The sequence below is a fragment of the Copadichromis virginalis genome, linkage group LG1, assembly GCF_057382275.1.
Source record: "Copadichromis virginalis isolate Kocher_CV1m ecotype Utaka linkage group LG1, C_Virginalis_male_GT1.1, whole genome shotgun sequence".
In the NCBI taxonomy this organism is placed as follows: Eukaryota; Metazoa; Chordata; class Actinopteri; order Cichliformes; family Cichlidae; genus Copadichromis; species Copadichromis virginalis.
In genome coordinates, this window is record NC_140618.1 from 11,180,440 (window position 1) to 11,202,048 (window position 21,609).

At 40.4% G+C, this 21,609-nt stretch overlaps 1 protein-coding gene across 12 annotated transcripts in view; it reads right to left on the reverse strand.

Moving 5' to 3' along the window:
* Positions 1-21,609, reverse strand: part of celf6 (CUGBP Elav-like family member 6) — a 152,706-nt gene that overhangs the window by 108,822 nt on the left and 22,275 nt on the right. The window lies entirely within an intron of this gene.

Sequence of the window (21,609 nt, forward strand, 5' to 3'; positions counted from 1 at the left end):
AAGATGAGTTTTAAGCAGTAGAAGAAATTCTCAAGAAAGAGACTGTATCTACTGCTATTTGTCACCTACTTGTGGTTTTTGACATCTAGCTATGCTGCCAATATTGCAGTCGGGAGTTTCACATCCACTGGTAAATGTGACACTCCCACAAATATTCAGAGAATAACATCAGTATGAATACAGTCTGTGGTCTCAGACAAAGAGGGACTGATTGGGGCGTAAATGTTTGTATATTTTGTGTCCAAAGTTACAGCAAATGACCAAGATATTGCACAGGTTCTCCTAGCTTCCTTAAAATGGCTTGCATTTAGATTCCATAACAAAACACACAAGTTAAACTAAAAATATTACCACGCACAAAATATGCCAGAACTACAACCTGTTAAGAATTACTCATGCTATGATGGTGACATCCATAAATATAGACTTGTTTTTCTATCTCCAGAGACTTCAGGGTGTTTATAATATAGGCACTCTAATCTATATGTGTCGTCTCCTGCCTTTGAAATGCGAGTTGTAAAGAACAAGGTAGAAATCCGCTGTGTGCCCAGTAGATGCCCCTATATTCAACCCCTTCTCCTTGTCCTCCTCCTGCCATGCTGTCGACGCCCATACTTCTTTTGGGCTGCACAAAACATTATGTATGTTCCTGCTGTTTCTGTGCCCTGTCCACTACCATTATATATTTATTCTGATACTGAAAAATAAAGAGAAATAAAAAAACACACATTTTTCATTATTTTTCTTCATTCAAATGCTTTCCAGCTGACTAAAATTCATATTTATGCTAATATGCGGCACCTCTTTCCGCCTCAGCCTCACATGGGAGATGGGAGCCAGGCTAGAATTAATGACATTGCATCGGCGGTAATGTTTGCCGCGTTTCATTAGTTGGTATATCTTTAATTTCCAATAAACACGGTAATTAGGGGAGGTATCCACGGAGACAGGCCCTGGCAGGCTGCTGCTGTGGTAACAGCTGTAACTGAATCTGCACAGAGGTAACAGCAGTCAAGGAGGACTTTCAGCTTAACCAAATCCTGCCTCGCAGTGGGAAGGGCCTCGATTCAATTATATGAAAATGAAGCCCACCACAGATATCGTTCACAGAAAAAGTGAGAGGAAGGGAAAAAACATGGAAGCACCTGCACATGGGTATATACAGATAGATAAATGGAGCTATGAATTTGAATACATGAATATATGAAGAAGTATTATATGCATAAATGCAGCCATATATCGCTTATCATCATGTCACTTCTTTTTGCTTAATAAATCAAACGCAGACATTAATAAAGACATTTAACATTTTTTCTTCAAAACTTTCAAAGCAGTATCTTCCTTTAGTTCATATTTCAAAAGCCTACTCTTTCAAAGAACACTTAGGAGGGAGGGGAAAACATTGACAGAATGTTCTAAAAAATCAGCCCCTAACATATTACACAGTCTCTTGCTCAATGTGAGCACAAAGGGCAGGAGAATGTATTAATCCTACACATTATAGTCAAAGGACTAGTGAGACTCATGTACAGAGAGGCAATTTACCATCCTGACCTTTCAATCTTTAAAACGCTCTGCATATCCCTCCCCTTCCCTTTCACACATACTTTTGAATTCTCTCCTCCAACGCAAGTGCTGCGATCATCTGAGGATTTCTTCATCTCAACATGTCTTGATGAACACAGTGAGATAAAAATGGAGGAAGAAGGACAGACTAAAAGGATTGGCTGGATAGGAGAGAGATATAATGACGGAGACAAAGAAGTGAGAATTTCTCCTCAAGAAAGAATACAGGCAGGTAACTGAGTGGCTGCGCTGTAAAGCAGAGTGGAACTATAATGAAAGCTGACACTGCTGCATTTCCAGTTCTGACCTCCCAGTCAGAGTGTCCTGTTTATTTAGAGACAAACAAATACTGAACCACAATGAGGTAATAGGCTCTACTTGGTACTCAAACTCAGTCCCCACAGTAAGGCAAGGATTCTCAAAACAAATTGAATGGCACCACACATTTGATTTATTACCCAACTATATACCACATTCGTAGAATGAATCCTTTAAAGAATGTAGGGTATCCGGTGACTTAATGATGAAGCCACATGCTCCATAACCATGATATAACCACCACTACCACCTCATTTCCACTGTGTTTCTCTATACTTTAAAATGCAGGCAAAACAACAAACAAACAAATAGACCTTTAAAATGAAATGAAGAAATTAGTATATTTTCTTACATATTTATATTTAAATGATATGCCCAGCACAGACTTTAATTTAATAATTTAGTTATTTTGCAAATTTTTTCATTATTGAAAATACACCAGTGAGGATGAAACCTTCATTAATGTCAGTAAACTTGGACCGTACAGTTTGTTTGGAGCTGATCCCAAATTTATTTTTCACTGAGAGAGAAACTAACTAAAGCCCTGAATGTCTACTCATGCATGGCAAAAAATAAGTCACCAACAAATCCAGTTTGCTCCTCAAGGGAAAATCTGCCCAAAAGCACAGTGTTTAAATTTTTCAGAAAATTACTAAGAATAATTTTGTAGGTTTTTTCATGAGATTTGCTTGTAGTTTTGTTGACTGCTTTTTCTTTGCTACCTCCAGGCTACACAGTTCTTTTTTTCCTCCTTTGTTTCACATCTTATTGTCAGTTCTAGCACTATAATTCCTTTTTTTCTGTCTTTCTCAGTGTTGCCCCTGTTCTGCTCCCCCTCCAAGAACTACAGCCCTTACTAGCTTACCAGAAAATGCAAAGGACAAAGAAAGGTCCTTGGAAGCTAGCCTTTCCCACTACACTACTCAAGGACCAGGTTATGTGTGGCGCAGAGCACTCTTGCTTCCTAGTGGGTTTTCTGAAGCACCAAACCCAGTTTGATGCCCCAGCATGCATTATCCATTATGTTAGACATCTCCATATCCCCTGTAATAACTAGAATAGCCTGGGACTGTGTGCTGGCCATGATTAGCGACAGTGGTTCACCAGTCCTGTTAAGGCTTCGCACAGGAGAACAATAAGAATTGACATCCCCATCTGCTGCCGTGAATTACTGCTGCTGCCTTCCTTCACTCTCTTCACTGAGAGAAATTCACAAAGATGGGAAGAGGGGCTAACTTGCTTTGGAAAAGCTTGCACCCCAGGTCAGAAAGCAGTGGGCTCAAGCTGTGCCTCTTCACCCTCCCATCTCAGTTGATCTTTGGGTGAGCATATGGCCTGAGAGTCGACAAAGTGCAGCGTCTCGGCAGGCTGGATTAGGGATGGAGTAACAGGCTGCGAGGGAGTGGTGATGGGCACTTTGGCGGGAGCACGCCGTAATCTACCCAGCAAGGCAGAGCACAGATGCTGGGCCAGGCAGGGAGGCTCACTCCTCGTTAAGGGTCCATTATAGAAAAGTTCTCGTTAAAGAAATACCACTGCGAGGAGAGACTGTCCGATAGATGAGCAGGAATGGAGAGTAAAACATTTAATTAAATAATTGATTAATGGCCCCACCATTTTCAATGCGATCATGTCTCCATTTTCCTCATTAAAGATACAGAAACGAGGTTTGGAGGACCAGCTTAAATTTAAACTCGTATAGGTTTTCCCAAAAATATGTTAGATATGCTTCTGTTGATTTTTGAACCTTATATTTAACTGCATTTTATCCATATGTATGAATTTATTTCCTGACTATCACTTCTGAAATGCCGATTTAAGAAAACATTTTTGGTTAGCCAAGTAAAGGGATGAGATGAGGTAAGAGACAGCAAGAGGAATTCTGCTCAGTTGAGCACTGGGGAGGTTAACATGGAGCCCTGGAACCTCTGCCAAAATTAGTTAGCCTTACTTGATATTTCAATGCTGATTAAGAGACAGAGACGGGAATAGGTTTCAGCTCTGTTTACAATGTGAGCAGCAGGTGCACACTGGGACAAGACAGCTTGACAGTGTTGAATAATATCAGTCCATACGCTAAAATATATCTCTACCATGCCTGTATACAGCTTGTTTCAATGCAAGGTTTCTTATTTTGGGCATTCTGCATTTCTCAGTCAATTGAGTGCTTTGATTCTGACAGTCTTAATAATATAAGGCATCATATGACTGGATATGTATGTATCTGTACTGGTAAATAATAAAAATAATATTTATATGAAAACCAGCTTATCACAGAGATTTTTTTTTTGACATTTAGATATATGCATCTATGTAAACACATTCCAGTATTAACTAACAACCCCAAAAATCTAATTTTGTCACTCTTGTTTAAAGATGCATGTGGTCATGCCCTATGTCAGCTCACTATGAAATTTTGTTTGTGAAAAAAACAATAACTCTACAAAGCCTTTTCACTGGCAGCTGGACTTTTTTGCAATAATAATAATCATTCTGTCAGCTTTTCACAGAATAAAAATCCTGAACCAACTGAAACGATTGCATTAGCAGTTTAAAATTATGTCACTCTGAAATCCAGTTGGTTCACAACAATAACATTTTAATGATCAAGTGCGATTCAATAACATCTCATACAGATATTTTCACATTGTGGAAGCTGAAAGAAATTCTCTAGAGAAGCACGTAGGCTGAACTGATGTAAGGAAGATTTTTCCTCTCGCTTTTTTCACTGTAACGACCTCCCTGAGCATTTCATAGCTGCATATGCTGCTGCTTAAAGCACCACTGAGATTTATGCCGTTGTCAGCTCACAAGGGTGCAATCAGGAATAAAGATCCCATAAACCCCTCTGATGTGTCCACAGGTACAGCAGTATTAGGTTATTGCTCATGGTGGATAAAAACCACGTAGCTCTAGGTTTCTTTTTTTTTTTTTTTTTTTTGATCTTATTTGACCTGTGAGCTTACATAGTTTTGAGAGATTTTGTGTGAATTTCATGACCCGTTGACATTTGCAATGGGAATAAACCCCATGGGACAAATTTTACAAATACAATGACGTCAACAAGAAAGTTTTGCATTCCCCTTCTTCATCCAACAACAGGACTGCCAGTTAAAAAAGAAAGAATCCATAAAGATTTTAGAGTGCCAGAGAAAGGAAAAGAGATTAGGATGGATGGAAGAACATGCATGTCTCGTCAAAGCTTTAGGCCCTTTTGTTTTAATCCTAAGTAATGCTGATTTCCTCTGGGTTGCTGAGGTTGCCAAGATTGCTTGTGTGTGTCTGTGTGTATGCATCTGTGTCAGTGAATGCATATGTATGTTTATTTAGATTGTTTGTCCACTTGTGAAGTCAAGCCAGGTTGGCATCTGCTGCATTGTGAGCTTGCATGAATGTGGTGAGTAACGCTTGAACCCTACAGATTATCCACTATGTCCCCTGTCTGTGATTTTGTGTGTGTGTGTGTGTGTGTGTGTGTGTGTGTGTGTGTGTGTGTGTGTGTGTGTGTGTGTGTGTGTGTGCACGCACGCCCTCTTGGCTATCTCTCAATGGGTTATATAAGTATGTGCGAACCCTTCAGGGGACTCCCTAGCTCTCAGTCCAGCTGGCACAATGCTCCAAGTTTTGCCTTTCAAATCCATCAAACAGCTTACTTCATTTATCTTTCACCTGTACAAAAATGTTTTCTTTACTTTACCAGCATTATTTGTTCCTCAGAAAATCTTCACTAGGGTGACTAACAGGCCTTAGCTGATGCAAGCCAGTACTACTGCTGAGACAATTCACTTTTTTCATTCTGTATTTTCATGGTGAGATTATCTGTTGTCTAATGACTTGCTAGATAGTATCTACAGAATCCTATCTGGCACAAATATGTGGTCAAAACTACACTGTCAAAGGAAAAAAATATCTTTAACTGTCTCCACACCTGTGCAACTTGATGACTGCTGGGAAGAGTATTTGCGTGAAAGCTGAAGTGTGAGAGCTGTCTCAGAACTGTCTGTATGAGATTGCAGAGTAATAATCAAAGAGGTGGCACAGTGTCATAGTCATCCCCAGGCAGTTTTTTTTTTTTTACCCAGGGGCAGACAACACCAGTTGGGCAATGCTTGGACATCTCGGGCTGAGTTGAGGTATGCAACCACGGCCCCCCCTCCAAACTCCCTCTGGGCTTCTCAAAGGCCGTCATAGCGACAGCTCTCACTCGTCTCCCTATCAATCCCCTGGCCAGTAGCAGCTTCCCAATCTCACTGCCAGCTCTTCAGCCAGTCAGCAGCTGCCCAACAACACCAGGCCTGACAATCGCTTACCCTGCCGCCTTCAAGGCTGTCAACCCCGCACCTGTCAAATTACTGTCAGCGTAAACAGCGGGGCATGGAGGGAAGGAGAGAAATAAAAAAGAAAGAGGAAAAGTGGGAGGGAAAAGAGTGGCAAGAGAAGTGTGGGGTAAGTTGGGTGTGATGAGACTGTCACATAGGACACACAGACACACATGCACACGAAATGTGGTGAGGTGCATATATATATATATATATATATATATATATATATATATGCACCTCACCACATTTTTTTCTGATACTCATTCCCATCAGTGTCCCCCTCCTCCTTCTTGCAGGTAATTCCCTCAGTCACATCAGTCCTACTCATCTCACCCTGCTTTTACTCCCCCCCATTTTTCCCTTTTCCCCACACTCAAAGCACCCGCTCAACATTGCTTTGATTCAAAAACGGTGAAAAGAAGAAAGAAAAAGACGAAGAAGGAAAAAGTAATGGGCAGAAAAATGAAATGACTTTCTGGGCCCTCACGTAGAAGCATGGCTCGTTCTTCGAGACAGGCAATATTCCCTCAATTATTGCCACTCACAGAGCCCTCTTTGCCAGTGGATGAAGTTTTAATTCCAAGCCTCCAATAAAATGGATGCCCTAGATATAATGTGGAAATAACTTCTCAATGTTTCAGGATCAGCGTGATAGTGCACTCCACATGTGAGTACTACACACATGCCTTCCACATATAAGTGCGTATGTTCTCACATAAATGAGTAGGAGATGATTTGAAAGCCTCATATTGATCTGACACTAGCCGTGGGCTGTGAGTTGGGAACTTCAACCTCTTTTTTCCTTTTTTTCCTTCATAAATAGTCTTTCAACTCTCATTAATTTACATATTCAACACCACCTCTGTATAACAATGTGGCCTGAATAATCAATAATAGATTGATCAGTCTCAATTCGTGCAGCAAAGGAAAAAATTCATGAACTAAATATTTAAACAATACGTAAAATCTTTGCTTTTATTTTGGCTAACCATGTGCAAGGTTTCCTCCAGAAATGTTATTAGTCCTCACCAGTGACATGCCCAGAAGGGGTTGGGATTTTCCTAATTGTTGGTAAAATTATTCAGCCACCATAACACAGAACTGCATGGCACAGATGAACCATGCATTTTACAGAAAACAAGAAATCTATAGATCAGGAAATTCTGAGAATTATAGACACAAGGACTTCAAACACAAGGGAACTCAAATATAGGATACATCGTGAGAGGGATGACACAACAAAGGAGAAGGGGAGACTGAGACAATAGGAACAACAGAAGAGGAAACAAGTGGAGAACACAGCAGAAGCTAATCACGAAAGACAAACGAGAGACAAAAGACTACCAGAAAATATTAACATACAAACTTGACACAGAAGGATGCAGGAGAAAGCTAAGAAAATAGCAATAAACTATACAAAATAGGGCTGGGCGATATGACCCAAAATTCATATCTCGATATTTTTTAGCTGGATGGCGATATAAGATATATATCTTGATATATATTTTTAAAGCCATAAAGTAAGAACAAAAAGAGAGTTCTTAGTCAAAGCTGTGTCCCAGATGTCACACAGGCACTTTTATTAACATAGAGCAGATGTACATAAAATTTACTCAAAAATAAATTATGAGCATTTATTAAATAATAATGCTCCATAAATAAAAGAAAACAATGTTGTTTTTGTGCATAACAAAAAGCTCACAATTGTGCAGTCAAAATGTAAACTAAAAGACGCTGAGCACAATAACAAAGACAGATTTCACAGCTGCTCTGTTCCCGACTTGTACTGCGTGACTGACAGCCTGGAGTTTGAAATCCGCTTCGCAACCACATCTCTTAACAGGTGCCATTTATGGTCCTTATACACACTAGGGTAATATTACGTTGAAGCACAGTACGTATCACTCCGCGAGGCTCAGCCGTAATGATCCGACAATCCATCAAGCGGTGCAGCTCCGTAGCTTACCAAAGTCGTACTAAAACATTTTTTGACAGATTGCTGAGCGCCAAGCACAACCAGAATTCATACATAAGGCGCGCTGTCAACTTTTGAGAAAATGAAAGGATTTTAGTCCGTGCAGCACCTCTGGGCTGCATGGCGTTAGCGTGGTTAGCTCGTTAGCGTGGTTAGCTAGCTAACACATTGACGCCGTCCAGCCCCACGCACGGGGCGATGCGCAGTAACTCGTTAACGGAGATTTGCCGTGTCCATCTTGTCGCTTCCTGCAGGTGAAGCGATGGGGGAGGAGGGGGAGTTGTGTTCTAGTTCTTCTTTCATTTATAGTTTCTGCTATCTGGTTGTAATAATTCTTGTTAAAGTCTTACTTCTGTCTATAATTGTAGTTCCAGTTGTAGCACTGCATTGTAGATTGTAGCCTGTGATACAGTGCTAATTACATGTGCTAATACATGGGTTTTGCTGTAGTTGCCATTTCTTTTTTAGCTCACATAGTAATTATAATTCTTGTTATCTTTTTTTAATAGCTATTGCTCTCTGATGGGTTTTAGATAAAGTATTTCAAGCTCGTCTTTATTCAAGTTCATATTTTATTCATCCTTCTGTTATTTCTAACTTTATATTTTAAGTTGTAATTATTGGCAATTACTCCTTTACTTGCTAACATTGCCTTCAACACATTGTCACATAATTAACATTTAACAAACACAAAAAACAGCCTCACCAATCCCCATTCAATCATTCTATTATAAAATGTGGAAGTTTGAGGAATTTGAGGCTACAGTGCCAAAAGCTTGCTTTCTTATTTGTTACCTGCAGCAGAGTATTTCACTGCTAGCTTTGCGTTAGCGTCTTGTCTTCGCAGATGTTTAAAAAGAGTTGATGTCCTGTTAGCAGTTGTTTCTGCCCTGAGCACAGTTTGCACTTTACCATCACTTTGCTGTCCATTTGTGAAAAAAAGAAATGAAAAAAAAGAAGGAATGTCCATATCACACGTCTCAAAAGTTGTAGACCCCCTATGCATACAAGCTGTCTGTAGCAAGTGCTGGAAAAACAAGCACTTTTCACAAGTGTTTTTCCATCAACCCATCACACAGATCACTGCAGAACCACAGATCACTGACAACTGTAACTGTAATGTGATTACTGAGTTTAGTACAGTAATGCATCACATTACCACATTACAGAAAAAAATAATGTGATTACCCACCCAGCAATAGAACTAACAATGCTAAAAATGGGAATTGCAGTGTGGCAAAAGGTATATGTCGAATTCTCGATGTAGCTCAAGCTGCAATAATGTTCATCCACTTTCCCCAAACTGCTTTTGATTTTGTTTTGAGATGCTGGACTAATATGCCATGGTAACTAACCTAAGGCAGTCAAATATCTGATTGGTCAAGGGAGGGGAGTGGTCCCGCTGTGTATAGATGAGTGCTCAGATAATTGGTTGAGAGAATTGGGAGTCGTCAGCGGCCACTCTAACAGAAATGGGTCTAGCCAGCTGAGCTCCCAGCTCCTTAAGTGCCATTTTAACACAGTCCTTCCCCATGCCTTTTAATTGCAATCAGACTTGGAGGGCATAGACATGGCCCTGACCGTCCATCATAAACATATCTCGTATGCTCGTCAAAGTGAGAAAACATGCGCATTCAGTAAAAAATGTGTTAGACCTATGCCAATGGTCTAGACAAGACACACATATTCACGTTGACAACAGAACAGACATCTTTCAGATCCACACTGCTGACACACCAGAGGGAATAAACCTGGCAGAGAATTCAGCTTTTACTCTGACTCACTCAGAGAGAACAGGGAAGACAGAAGCTTTGTCTTGGGTGTAGCTGTGTGGCTGTGAGGATCGATAGATTTAACCAGCAGGGGCTTGGGTCTGTGGAGCCAGAAGAGACACAGGCAGGAGGTTAGGGCTGGGCTGAACAGCCTGGAAATGTTTTATCACCACTACCGGCAAGGCACTGTCTCCCATCAGGGGCACAAGAAGCTTAGGGACTTGAGAGCCTGTGTGCATGTTTGTGAAACTGTGTGCTGTGCTGGGATATGTCAGTGTGAATGCATAAACTGTGTGTGACAAATATTACATTATTGTCCTGGGTGTTTCACTTGCATGCTGATATTGTTTGATTCAATTTGGCATCTGCAAAAGACCTCAGTAAAGCCCACTGCTATTGTTTCTGTTTTGTTTGTTTTCTGTTTTTGTTTATTTGTTTTTTGTTTGAAGAGAAGAGAAGAGATATGATGACCTGTCACACTACTGCTGACAATGGCGTCACCCAAGTCAGAGCAATAGTTTGCAGCTTGGTACAAATTCACTATTAGTATCTCAGGCGTATCACAGACATATCAGTTTCCAATGTCTCATCAGTGTCTTCTGCATATTTTTGTTGTGGAACACAGCTGTGTATTGCTGAGTTTTAGATAGGCGAGAAGATAAGAGGACGTTAAAGAAACTCAGAATGACAAATGAATGCTATGTGTGTTATTCATCTCAAACACAGACAATTTTGGTCTCTGACAATTTCATTCATTAAGCTAGACAAGTCATACAGTAATTGAGCTGAATATGTTGGCCTAATGTCTTAGCCCTCCAAACAAACAGTGCTGTCGTAATTTGTTTTTAATCAGATTGCTTTGTTTTGGCTGATAAAATATGCTAACTTGCATTATTATGAGTAATGAGAGAAGCAGAACTTACTGAGCAGCAGTACTTCCCACAGACAGCAGAAAAAAAAAGACACCAATTGTGTTTGTACAGTAGATGCAAATCAGCCTGTCTTGCTGCTGTTGGTTGATTTAAAAGACACCATCTGATATGAATGTTGTTGTCTTTCGGTGTGGTTTTTACCTTTCACCTGAATCAGACCAGATCTGTGCTGTGATCCCAGGACTTTAATTAAAATGCACTTCTCAGCTCAATATTCGGATTAGCTGAGGTTTAAGCGCAGACTGTGAAATTTAATTTGGTGTTATTTTCTGGTACAACAAATGAGCAGGTAAACAACTACAGACCTTTAATATAATCCTCTCTATTGCCAAGTTGCATTTGGGTTGTTAAAGATACCTTCAAAGAAGTATTTATTGTATATGTGCAGTGCTGTGTATATTGTGACAGGCCACATATCTTAGTGCACAACACTTATGTTGTTGTTTACAGGATATCCATATGTAATCTGAAAACTTGTACTGTCTTGTAATTATAACGATTCTAACATTTGTTTGGTTAAATAACCCGATAACTTTGTCACACTGTGTTTCCATGTATCCTTCTAAATGCTCCTTATTTATTTGTACACCATTTTTTTAAAAAAAAGTACTTTATTGATTTCAAAATTTTACTATTATTATTGTTATTATTATACTTAAAGTTAACCATACACAAAGCGACATTTTAGGTGTACCTTTTCAACCACTTGTTAATGGGAATATCTAATCAGCCAATAATATGACAGCAACTCAATGCATTTACGTATGTAGACACAGTGAAGACAACATGCTGAAGTTCAAACTGAGCGGCAGATTGGGGGAAAAAAGAGATTGTTTACGTTACTTTGAACATGGCATGGTTGTTGGTGTCTGAGTATTTTAGAAACAACTGATCTCCTTGGATTTTCCCACTTAACCATATCAGGGCTTTGCAAAGAATGGTCTGAAAAAGAGAAAATACCCTGTAGGCAACAGTTCTCTGGAATAAAATGCCTCGTTGACGTCAGAGGAGAATGGGCAAACTGCTTTGAGCTGAAGGGAAGGCAACAGTAAATAACCACTTGTTACAATTTAGGTATGCAGAAGAGCATCTCTCACTCACAGGATGAGCTACAGCGGTTACTAGGTGAAGACCACACCACTAATATCAGATAAGAACTGTAACTGAGGTTACAGTTCACTCAAGCTCATCAAAATTGGACTGATGACTGGAAAAATGTTGCCTGATCTGATGAGTCTCAATATCTGCTGTAACATTCGGATGGTAGTGGTTCAGGCTGGTAGTGATGGTGTGGGGGATACTCAATGGGTACACTATGTGCCCACTATTACAGGCTGAGTATTAGTTAAAGTGGACATGAAACACAACATCCACAAAGGTTAATTTACACCATGGAGCCCTACTCTAACAAACTGTTATAGCGTTAACACTGTCTGTGAAACTGGATTTAAGAAATAAGTGTACTGGCAGCATCCTGTGCCAGTACAAAACATGTTGGGTTTGTTGACTGGTTGCTGCTAAACAAACTTATATTACTTAGTTAGCTAACTAGAATAAGAATAGGTAACTCAGTGAAAAAAAAAAATAGGGCTGGTAGGTGATCAGTGGTATTTTATGTAATAAAATAGTCTTTTTTTCCCCAAGAACACCTCAACAGTTTACAGTGTAACAGATTATTACATGTCCATCACACCACAAATAGGATTTTTTACCAAAGCACCATCCGGAAACAGATTGATGTGTGCCAGATTGATGTGTGCCACAAAAAAAAAGGAGACTATTTTATTGCATGAAATAGTGATGATCGCATTTTGCCAGCATATTGTGGGACGGCAGTACTGGCCTGATGAGAAAAAAATCTGAGTGTCTGACTTCAGCTTGTTGGTCTGGTGAACCACCGGTGCACCTAACTCAGACAAGCTCTCCACACGGTCCTCATTCAAAAGTGCTCTACAAACACTAACATTAAGGATAATAGGTGGATTTCCCGTTTCAGTTCAGCTAGCCAAGTGAAAAACCACTTACCGGTACTGCAAAAGAGACAGAGAGTACATGCGTGTTTTTTTTAACAACTCTTTTTTTTTTTTTAACTCATTGTTGCATCCAGGGGCAGTAGAAAAATGACTCATGTGAACTGTTTTGGAGTACTTGAATAGGGCTTTATAAATGTCGTTTTTCATGTATACCTGCCTGCACACCATGTTCCCCCAGGATAACACATCACAGATCTCACATAATCTCGAACTGGTTTCTTGAAAACGACAATGAGTTGACTCACTCACTCCAACAGAGCACTATTGGGATGTGGTGGAATGGGAGAATAGCTTCATGAATGTGCAATCAACAAATGTACAGCAACTATGCTATGCTAATATATCGTACTAGCATGATGCCTGTAATAAAGTGTCCAGAAAGCTTGTTTTGCTTAAGTTATGAAACACAAGTATTGCCACAAACATGACCCACAATTTATTTTTTGTTAGTGTTTGTCTCTTTGTTTGTGTGTTTTTAAAACCTCTAAAAGTGTAAGTGGATGGAAATGGTATCTCTAAAGCTGGGTCGAGCAAACACTTCATCCAATTTGCCATCTGTGTAATTTCTGTTTACATGGTAATAGTTTTGTCAGTTTGTGTTTGCATTGGTTCTCAGGGTGGGAATATGAAGGTGCATAAAAACAGCTTATCCTGAATAAAAACAAAATCAGGAAATGAGCTTTACTTAACTATAACGCTCCAAAACATAAATTGCATGTAAGTACACTTATGAAATTCAATCCCTTTCCCAATCTTTTTTTTTAAATCAGTCCATGCTGTAAAGGAAATGACTAAATTAGTGCAAATCAACAGGTGTCTTTACTGTCAAACCTGCCTCAAAACACCAGGAACCTACTCAAACACTGACATGAATGACTTAAACAGTTTGTACTCTGCTTTAATTTTCTTATTTAAATCTGTGGATAAAATAAAAGGATCAACTACCAAGAATTGTTCCTGTCCATTTTAAATAGGTTATTTGTGAACATGGCTATTATAAAAAGGCGTGAGGATCTGAATCCAATCAAATCATTTTGGAAATTGTGTAAAGAATTGCTCCAACGAATTAATCACGCATCAGAATCACAAAAAAGCAACACAAAAGTGTGTGTGTGTGTTTGTGTGTTATTTCATTTCATATCACTCTTATTTACAATAAGAAGGCATATGGTCTGTTTAAAACTCCATGTCAGTTTTCCAGCATGGTGCAACCTGGTGTCTTAAGATCTGCTTCTGAGATATAATAACCCAACACTTGATGCTGGTATAAGTACTCAAAGCTATACCTAAGCACTCAGCTCAAACTTCACATTTTTTTACATAAAAATTAAACTCAGCTAATTAACAAGCTCAATGAAGAAATTGGATGATAATTGAACCTTTTTTTATGCTTGAATACTTGAAACCAAACTAAATCCATATCTAAATAACCCACAGGCAAGGCAGAGTTGGGACACAAGCTGCTTAAAAGACCAACAGTTTTTACTTCTTTTGTAAGGGCTACGACGAATCTCAGGCAAATGCAGCTTTGGATTCCAAGCACACCTCTGATATGTCAACTCTGGGAGAATGCTATAATACTGGACATAATGGCATAAGGAGGATTGCTGTTGGAGTGTATGTGTGTGGAGAGGTGGATGTGGTGTGTTGCTGATAGACAGGAGTGAATGACGGTAGAAAAATGTCTGCAGATGGATGCTGAAACAGCCATACATCCTCGTTAGATCCCCTGTCTCCCAGCGGCCGGAGCAGTCCCCTCATCTTACACACACACACACACACACACACACACACACACACACACACACACACACACACACACACACAGATCCATGCTCACACAGGCATACAAACACAAACATCCACATACTATAGTCCAAGGATTAACTACACATACTGGATTGTTGTCAAAATTGCAGCCGTTGCAATAGAGAATTCGTGCTCAAATGCAAGTTGAAACAACAGGTACAAACACTGGGCTGAAACTAGTTTTTGCCTTAAAAGTGGCATTGCTGCTAGAACATGATAAGCTTAGCTTCCCTTTTCTTTAATTTGATATTTCTAACTATAACTGTCTTCTATCCAGACAAAGTTATTACACAGCTGCTTTGTGACTTGACAATATTTTTAAAAATTATTTTAAGACTTTCACTTATTTTCTCAAAGAGGACTGAATAGATAAGGCAAAGGGGTGTTTTGTGACAAATGCTAATACTTCTCACATAAGCCCAGTGACAATGGGACAATTGTCACTGGTAATTACTAGATACAATGTTTAGCCTGTGCGCCATCATACTCAAGCATGTTGGGTGAGAAAGTATTTTGATATGTCAATAATGCTAAACACTGACGAGCTGTTGAAGGTGTACCTTGACTCTCACCCAGTGTCAGCTGGGATAGGCGCCAGCTCTCATGTGACCCTGAAATATACATGCATTAAACAATGATGACCTTTGCAAAAGTTGGCAATATATCTGACAGTAGTTGAGATATCCTAGTCTGGACCAAAGTGGGTTACTAATCTTAAAAGGAAACAAACGTAGAGAACAATACCTTCTTTTCATTCTTAGTAAGTCCAAAGTTATTAGTGGCAAATCTTTATCAGCACCACATTAAACTGCAACAAATGGTAAAAGATTCTATTCACCACCATCCCTGCTCTTGCCCTCAAGGATACCAGTTCTGAAATCCTGAAGAGAGCTGGCAGATCTACAATACAAGTAAAAAATGAGGCAAACAAAGAAAGAAACAAACAAATGGCTGCTTGCGTCTATATTCACTACCTCTCATTTTTGTAAGCTTCACTGTGCCATCACACCGGCCTTCAGGGCTCACGGCTTCCACAGTTGAGGCAGTCAGAGGTCAATAATGAATAAACATGTGTGGTCTGCAGCGTGGATACTGGGATAAATAGAGCGAGGGAGGAAGATGAATATTGAGTTAACGTGCTGAGCACGGTAGGGCTACATTCCCAGTTCCCAAGTCACAATGTCCTCTGCTGTTAGTCTCAGTCTGGCTTGTGAACATAAATATTTACATGGCTGTCACGATCAGGATTTATAGGCTATCTCTCTCCTCTCCCCGTAAGAAAATATAAAGTATACTCTATTCACTCTTTTCTTTCACAAAGGTAAGCTTCCTTTTGCACAATGGCAATGAAATTCCTGTTTGCTCTGGGATGTCTATGCAGCCCTGTGTTCACTGTATTGTCTACAGTGCATGAGGTGTGAATATTGTCTCATTATATTGACAGTTCTCGTCCTTGCCAGTTTCAATAACCAACATCCAGCAAAAGAAGTGCTGTAATATAAACAGCGGATATTTCCAACTGGTGGGGTGGTGAAGTCAGAGAAAGGGAACAAAAGCAATAAAACACAGACACTATACTTATTGTCTTTCTTTGTAATACTGGATGCAATAACAGCACTGCAGGCTAATCTGTCTGATATGCTTGATGCTTATTTGTGGAAGTTTCTCCATGCAAACTAAATGTTTGTTATCATTACTAGAAAATTCTCAGTTGTTGCAGCACCGATGCCAACACCCCTATTTTTTTATTTTTTATTTATTTTTTATCAATGCTTCTTCTTCCTACTGATTCCATCTTTGGCTGCCAGTGCCAAATCTATTTTGTCATGTAACTCTTATGATAGGTTGGCATGTAATTAACTCTTTGGCATATGCTGTGGGTTGTCATTTGCTAGGCAATAAATCTCTGCTCCTTACTGTAGGTGGGGAAGCCATTCAATACTGTGTGCTCAGCTTCAGCAAATATCTTTCTCTAACACCTAATCACCTCCCTTGTCCCCAACCTGTTTGGTCCAAGAGGCCTAATTGGCCTTCTCATATGGGAGCAAATGTTAACTAAATGTGTTTAGTTTTTATAAACACATTTAAAAGACTGCTGTAGCAAATGCAGCTTTCGGATAACTGACTACTGTTAATCTGATTGTGTATTTTGAAGCCTTGTTTTTCTTTTACTTATTCTCACAAGCTCTCAGTTATCCATTTCAGTCATTTCCTTTCAACCACTTTACGAGTTATGAGGCTCATCTTTCCTGAAGATCACTGGTGTTCACCCAACTATTGCTTACATACAGTGTGTCTGCCAAAACCAGAAGTTAGATAACAAGTAAGAATGTGGTTGTCCCTGAGTGCACATGCGAAGTGAAGAAATGAGAGGTTCGGGGCAAGGTAGGGCTGGGCGAGTGGGATGGGGTGGAGGGGACTGGGCGGGTGAGGTGATTATATGTGTGTGTTTTTAGAGATGGATGAACAGAGTAAAGATTGCACTCATCTGTCGTGGTACAGTGCTCCCATCAAGTCTAATGAGTGTGCCGGGGTGACCTCAGTCTCATAGGTTCACTGGCCTGATTAAACATCGTCTCAGACTCGGCTCAGGGGATGCTAGGCAGACCAGCGCCGTCTCTCCTCTTCTCGCTCCCCTTTCTTGCTACCCTCCGTCGTTCTAATGGCTCCTTCTGATCTAACCCCATTTATCTCTATCACCCCCCACCACCCTTCCCACCCACCCACATACATACACACACACCCTCACCGTCCATGTTACTCTAACAGTGATTCTACCTTTGTTTGACTGTCATCTATCTTTATCAATATTTGTTCTCTCTGCATGGGTTCGTAGCTCATATGTCTGACAGCTGTAGGTTTTTACCGTGCATGCTACTTATGAACACCCTAATCCCAACCCTCACATTTACTTCAACTACCATCTTTCTATGTTTATTCAGAGCAAGTAAGCCATAATGAGGCTGAGGCTGAAGGATGATGATTAACTGCAACAGGATCTGGAACTGGCATAACTCATGATAAGACAGCTTTCTGTGGAGACTTTGATTTATTTGGCTGTAAGGTGAGGAATATCAGCCGTTTCTCTGAGCTAGAGGCCATGTGGGGTCACAAGTCGGAGACATGCGGTTAAGACGCAGCCAGCCAGTGCGTTTTAATCTTTTTCTCTTCACTTTGATCTCAGTAACTTCAGTCGAAGCCTGTTCAAATCATCACCAAGACATTTTAAAGGGTTGCAATTAGGGCCAAATAGCCTGCCATTTATCAAGCTCCTTTCATGTCCACCATTTTATTTTATGAAAGCAATCGATTGTCTCTGTGGCATGGAGGCGCAGCCCAACCTCTGTTTGTGCTCCTAGGTGAAAGCGATGAGCACTGCCAGGCCATTGCTCCAAGAGTGAGTGATAGAGGCGATGGAGTAATTTGGCTGGCTAGAACACCACGACCAACACCTTTTTCACATTAACAGCAGAGTAATCAGACAGCTTGGTGTGGTAAAAATATAGCAGCTAGTCAAAATGCCAGAGGCGCCAAGCATCTGTGTTTGTGCTTAGGGTGGGGCTCGATAGTTTGGAGGGGTGCTGAAGAAGAGCTGGAGAAAAACAGACAGAGGTCAACAGAAGGAGAGAGAGCGACAGAGAAAGTAATGGCATTACAGGGGCAAACAAAGCTTGAGAGCGTGTGGGTTGTGTGTTGTTTGTTTACAGTTTTGTGTCATTTACATCGGTGTTCGAGAGCATTGCTCAGCTCCTTTCCAGACAGACGGTGGGGGAAAGACATGTGGCTTAGGCTTAGACAAAGAAAGAGGGAGAGTGCCCACATACAGCAACACAAAGACAACCTAGATTTAGCAAAAGGTTACTCGGTACAATGTAAGCAACATTCATCAATATTGAAATGGTCAAATTATTAAATTAAACATATTATAATGATCAAATTGTATCGATTCCTGAAAGACTTTCTTGACAGAAGAAAATGCATTCTTACAGTGCACCGTAATACAACAGTCCTTGGATGCATATTTATTAGCAGTCCCTATTAAGGGATCGTTGAGAACAATGTTCACAACCAAAGCAAACTACAAAATTATCTTATATCCATATAGTGTGTTCTTCCATGCACACACACAAGCACACACTCACTAAGACATACAGAAGCAGAGCAGAGCTCCAACCGTGCAGGGCAGGAGAGGAGGCTGCAGGGCGCTGACCACATAATCATCCCCTAGAGAGTGATCATCAAGGCCTCCAACATCACTGCACAAATACACCAACGCTGGACCCCCTGGCATGAGCGAAGGAAGGAGGGGTGAAGACAAAGAGAGTTTACAGGAAAAAGGGAGGGAGAGAGAAAATAAAAAAAACAGGAGAAAGGCGGGGGAGAAAAGGAAATTAAAAAGTAGAAAGCAGAACAAGAAAGGAGAGATGGAGTCTTGTGTTTACGCAAGGAAAATAGGAGGCGAATAAACAGTTAAGGAGATAGAAGGAAACACGTAAAAGACAGAAATGTAAAAAAGAGAGTGAAAGAAAAAGGCTGAAGAAAGAATAGCTAGACAGGGGAAATAGAGAAGAGAGATTTGACAAAATTTGCATTATGTGGGGTTAGGGACAAAGGAGGAAAAAAAATTGTGCAGGTTAAAAATTGCAGGGAAAGTCAAAGGTGCAGGACAGGTGTTTACAGCAGAGGAAAAAATGATAGAAAAGAAAATAGCAAGAGAGAGACATGAACAAAGACAGGGTGAGTAAAGAATTAGAGGTGAAAAAGGACTTTATTGACAGTTCAGAGAAAGAAGAAAAGAACAGGTCAAAAAGAGGTAAAAAGAAGCATGAAGAGAAAGCCAGACATAAGGGAGACACTGTATGTTTGCCACGCATGAATGTACAGCTGTGTTGCCCTGGAAACGGTTGCCGTTTGGATTATGAGCTGATTAGTTGCTCTCCTCTTTAAAGCCCCCAACAAGACTACCTCAACTCAGGAGGGTGCATGCATGCTACCTGGGACATGGTCTAGTGAACAATTGCGCGCGCACACACACACACACACACACACATCCTCTTTCAGACACATATACATACAATAAACTCAGCCTTTACTCTTGGTTGCCCATTGTATTCACTGTAGCCAATACCTTTCCACGTCAACATCTCAATCTTTCACCCTCCGCTGGAGTCAGCCTCTCTGCCTCTCTGTCTCACTGTGTGTGACGTGGCAGGGTGCTAATCTTGGCCCTTATCTTTGCCTGCAGCTCTGCTCACATTCCCTTCTCCGCAAGCACCTTATCTACCATCACTGTCAATCAGAGCAGATCAGGCTACCTACAACTGAATCCGCTCAACCCCCCTCCTCACTTTGCCCCCACCAGCCAGTCTCCCTACACGTCCATTACCAACACTCACACCATGCATCCCCTGGCCTTGAGTATCTTACACACCACATACGCAAGCAAGTAGACATGCAAACTTGAAAAACGTCTTTTGTGTAAGTATCTCTGAGTGTAGCTTCTGGCAGCTGTCTTACACAATTACCAGCAATGATCTCTTCCTTTGTCAGAACGGGATTAGCAAATTTGACCATTAAACTCATTTGTACAAGCAAATTATCAGATATGTTCTTAAACATTCTCATAGCACTGATTGAAACTTCCCTATTGGGAAAGAAATGAAAAGTGCTACAGTAATTCAGTGAGAGCAATGCACTAAAGGGAAACCTTTGCAATTTGCAGTGTACATTATTATTATTGTCTCTTTTAGATATATGAATTGGAAGAATATTTTATATTTTAAGTATATTTGTTTTGTTTGTTTTATAGCAATGGCCCAGATGAGAACGAGAAAACTTTTAAATTCATTTTGTTTGTTCATGAAACATTTTTTAAAAAAGGAAGCAGGTTGAATAAATAAGTAGAATACATACTACTTTTGTCATAGGTGTGTAGTCATTGCATATGTACACAGTCAGTCAAATAAATATGCAAATTAACACATACACACACAAACACACTCCAGCCTATTGGCATAATAATACAGAGCCACTGACCCCTCTCCTGTGATCCCACTGGGAAACTCAGCCATCTAAATACTGTGCACACAGCTCACATTCACAGACCCGCTCACTAATCAGAAGCATTAATCCAGACTGTTGGCATTTTGGTTCACAATCCTCACTGTGAGGGCAACTGCACTGCAGGTACAACAAAAGGAGAAAAAATAATAATAAAATCGCACAAATCCCTTTTGGGCAGGTTTAATATTTTTAGGTGAGGGCACTTTTATGTAGGGGCAGGTGTGCTGTGGCTCCCTAATGCTGAAGTAATTGTAGATAATGGAGTTTTAAGGACAGCTGCTGATGCAGGTTTAAGTAGGATTTGTGTAGAGATTTATGACGGAGTGAAAATAGGTGGACGGCTGGCAAAGTTGGAGAGGTGCAAGTGCAATGGAGTGACGGAGGAGGTGAGAAAGGAGACGTAGAGGTGAGCGGAGAGGGTTGTCTGCCTTAGCTTATCATAGTACAAGAGAGAGGAAAGTGAGTGAAAGAGAGAAAAAAAGAATATGGTCCATATCTTCTTGTAGAAAAAGCTCTGGGACTAAGAGGGTAAGAAAAAAATTAACTCATCCATAGTATAGTGCAAAACGAGAGCCCGTCTGGCCTGGTGCTTCTTGAGAATAGAGGGTTATAGAGGGCACAAGCTGGATGACTAATTGGGGAGGATATGAAATGAGGCTTGACTCAATCTACACCCTTGAATCAACTCTGCCCTACAGTATGCATCAAATGGGCTCCCTAAGTGGTGCTTTTCCATTGATTATACCCTTTCAATGTTACGCTCCAACTCCTTGTTGGAGAAATTTGACAGAAAAAAAAGGGGGAGCGGGAATTGGGGGG